This window comes from Eptesicus fuscus, chromosome 17 (genome assembly GCF_027574615.1).
Source record: "Eptesicus fuscus isolate TK198812 chromosome 17, DD_ASM_mEF_20220401, whole genome shotgun sequence".
Lineage (NCBI taxonomy): Eukaryota > Metazoa > Chordata > Mammalia > Chiroptera > Vespertilionidae > Eptesicus > Eptesicus fuscus.
Genome location: NC_072489.1, coordinates 6,297,565 through 6,301,525, shown reverse-complemented (window position 1 = coordinate 6,301,525; position 3,961 = coordinate 6,297,565). Strand labels below are relative to the sequence as shown.

The 3,961-nt window shown below is 44.1% G+C and overlaps 1 pseudogene; it reads left to right on the top strand.

Moving 5' to 3' along the window:
- The first annotated feature begins 1,998 nt into the window (after window positions 1-1,998).
- Window positions 1,999-2,910, top strand: LOC114234294 (eukaryotic translation initiation factor 2A-like; annotated as a pseudogene).
- The last annotated feature ends 1,051 nt before the right edge of the window (window positions 2,911-3,961 follow it).

Below are 3,961 nucleotides of genomic sequence, written 5' to 3'. Positions count from 1 at the left end.
GTGTTCCACTGCAGCCTGAAGGTTCAGGAGGAAGTCACAGAAAGAACCAGCATTTCAACCATACATGAGAAGCTCGGAGTTGGGAAAGGCCACCGTATGTTCATGGCACTTAAGGAGGCTGGGGGAGCACTGAGCAAGGGAACGGTGCTTGTCTTGAAGATGGAAGGCAGGGAGTGACAGGTGTCTGGGCCGACTGTAAGGATGATGGGCAGCATTCTAGTGCTTTGAACAGCCGGGAGATGGGATTAGATTCATTTTTGCAAGGTCGTTCTGCTGTCGTGCACAAATGATTGAAAGAGGGGAGCAGACCTGGCTGGTGTAACTCAATGGGTGAATATCGACCCATGAACCAGGAAGTCACAGGTTCAATTCCCAGTCAGGGCACATGCCCAGGTTGTGGGCTCCATCATCAATAGGTGGTGTGCAGGAGGCAGCCGATCCACGATTCTCTCTTATCATTGATGTTTCTCTCTCCCTCTTCCTTCCTCTTTCTGAAATCAATAAAAACATGAAGAAGAAGAAGAAGAAGAAGAAGAAGAAGAAGAAGAAGAAGAAGAAGAAGAAGAAGAAGGGGAGGGGGAGGGGGAGGGAAGGGGAGGGGACGGGAGGGGAGGGGAGGGGGAGAGGGGAGGTAGAGCAACTTGGAGGCTATTGTGGAGAAGGGGAGGGAAGGTGGTGCTTTTACGCAGAGGGTGGCAGTTGAAGTGGAGACAAGTGGAGGAGTATGAGGTTTATTGGGATCTTCTTTGGATTCTTTGTGGAAAGGGAGTGAAAGAAAAGAATTGAGTTAAATTCTCAGGTCTTTGCATTGAACAAATATCGGATGGTAGTGGCCGTTCCTGAGATGAGAATGCCAGGGGAGGATTCAGGGTGGGAGGTGGGAAGGAGGGATATGGGTCCCTGCCCTGAAGGAGCTGAAATGTACATCACGGTGACAGTCCTCCTCCTGGTCTGAGTGGGAAAGCGACATGAGCTCTGCACAGAGTGGGAGCTGCTCACTGTCCACACAGTGCACTTCCTCCCTCCTACTCCCAGCCATCTGTCATCAGAGCAGTGACAGCACAGCGGAAGGGCCTAGGCCTGCTGCTCAGATATTCATCCTGGGCTTAGAAGGATGGCCAAAGAGAAATCGGAGGCGCAAAGTCTGTGCTCCTTGACAGATGATGTATTTTCCCTGAGTTTTCAGCAGTGAGAAAGGGACCCCCACACTGTCTCCTCTGAGTTAGATAAGAGGCCTGGCAGCAGTAGAGTGATTTATAGCACGAAGGGGCTTTGGGGGGGGCGGGGGGGAGTAACTTTTCCAGGAGATGATTCAGAGCTGGTGGTGTTTCCAAGATCCCACAGTCAGTGTACAAACCCATCTGAGGATCGGACGGACCGTCTATGGTGAGTGAACCATCATATTTTACACAAGCACAGTGTTTCCAAGGGAATCTAGAGGAAATTGCCGAATCTGTATTTTTAGTAAGGGTGGAACCTGGTTTGCTGAGGCAAGGGAAAAAACAAAAATATTCCCAATGTCACTAATATAGAATTACTACTCTCAATTGACCTTCTAAGACAGGTTGACTTGACTTATCACAAAAAAGAAAAAACAAAAAACACATATTCTGGCTCCAGAGAAGCCTGTGTTCCCCAGGCATGCGCCCGGGGAGCCACAACCTGCAGCTCTGTGATGTGAGCTCCGGGATGTGCATAAGACTTTCCTCCGGAAAAAGTACAAAATTGGTATCCCTCCTGGTCAGGTAATGAAACTATTTGTGCCTGAAATATTAGTTATAAAGGTCACTTCTTTAAAGACCATTTTTAATAAAATTGCAAGTACTTCGCATTTCCAAAAAAAATGAATTATGTTGTGTTTTCACTTGGGAAAAATATGACCTGTCTTTGCACTGGGCAGTAAGGGTGTACCTTCATTTGCTCGGTGTTATCTGCACCCCAAGTTCAGGGCCCTGGTGCAGCTGTGGGCAGCAACATTCCTCTGAGGTTGGTACGGGTATGCTGCTGTGGAATGAAAAGCTACTGCTGTGTGGTAATAGCTGGAAGAGGTTCAACAAGACAGGAACTTCCTACTACAGGGAATAAATGAGGCATTAGCTTGCAACAAATGGAGAAAGTGCTGTAATCCATTCAATTACCAAAACAGCCCTATTCATGATGTAGTTCAGAATTCTTGTCCTCCTGAGTTTCATGCTATTTATGATTTTCTGCCTGCCAATGCAACAATTTCAGCTTGAAATGCGATCCTGTGTTTGACTTTGGAACTAGTGTTCTAAACACGATTTATTTAGTCCTCACATTCATGCTAGCGGGCTTTAATGCTACACATTCATGCTAGCGGGATTTAATGCTACACATTCATGCTAGCTGGATTTAGAACTCTGACATACAAGTACAATCATGGGCTGTTAAAAAATACAAACTTATTTCTAAACTAGTAGCCCCGATCCTATATACTTTGCTTGGTGCCCAGATGGGGAGCACATTTTAACTACGCATGATTCCAGGTTGTATGTTAATAATCAGTACAATTTTGGCATTACGCCAGCACTACCTCAGCAACCATTTTTGGATGGACTATTTCCAGCAAAAACAATGACTTACCACGCAGTTCCAAGTGAGGTACCCAATGAGGAGCCTACATTCACAATGGTTCATAGACTCTTGGTTGTGAGAAATAACCCAGTCACCAATATCAAGCTGTCTGAGAAGAAACCAGCCCAGAATAAGAAATCACAATAGGCCATTCTCAAAAGCAACCCTTAAAGTTCAAAGAAAATATGAGGCTAAGAAAGCTGCAGAGCAGAAAGCAAGCAGTGACAGGAACCAGGACTTGGCACCTACCCTGCCCCACAGAGCACACCACGAAGTACTGAGTCTCAGGTAATATCTGGAGACCCCAACACATGAAAAAGTCAAGACCCAAAGAAGACCTGAAAGCAACTGAACCTTGAAAAACCAAGCGGCAACTGAGAGAGCTCCAAAAGCAATGCGGTGAAGAAATTGCTAACGATGCCACCCTTTTCCAGGTGGGGGATTTGGGATCAGCTCTTCTAAAGACTACGGAGAGCAAGTTGTTAGTTTAAATCAGGGAAAACATACCTGCCGTGTCCAATCCTGTTCTGGAGACCCCGAATGTCACCTCCCCACCACCCACACTTACTTCTCATCTACAACCCACCGTTATCCAAGCATCAGCAAATGTGTGAAATTAGATACTGATGTCCTTAAATTGGCTTTTCCTGCCTTGCAATACATGGTATGGAAAAAAGATGTGAAACTGATAGCTAAGCTCAACAGATTGAAAATAAAATATTCTTCTTCTTCAGTATTACTGTCCATATAAATGAAAAAAGGCATTTTAAATTAAAACAAATAAATATAATCTCTTAGATTGGTTTAAAGAAGTCAGTATAAAACAAGCAAAGTGAGCCTGGTCAATGTGGCTAAGTGGGTAAGCATCAACCTATGAACCAGGAGGTCACAGATCAATTCCTGGTCAGGGCACATGCCCGGGATTGCAGGCTTGGTCCCTAGTGTGGGGTTGGGGAGTATACAGGAGACAGCCGATCAATGATTCTCTCACATAATTGATGTTTCTGTCTCTCTCTTCCTCTTCCCTTCTCTCTGAAATCAATAAAAATATAATTTTTTTAAAAAGCAAAGTGAACAAAAGTTTATTCCTGTGATTTTAGAATGAGTATTAATTTTTCTCTTGCACTTGTACTAACTCACAAGGTTGTTCAGTAGTGAGTCCCCAGGTTAAAAAGACAGAAAAAAGTGCTTTTAAAGTTCTTAAACATAAACTTTTTCCTTTGTTCATGATCTGCACTATTCTGAAATCAGTTAAGATTATAGATTCAAGTTTTTATTGTCATTAAATAGCCTAAAATTAATATTTATTTAGAATTAATAATTAACTATTCCTTTGGCTAAGCACTACTCCCCATATCCCAAGTCT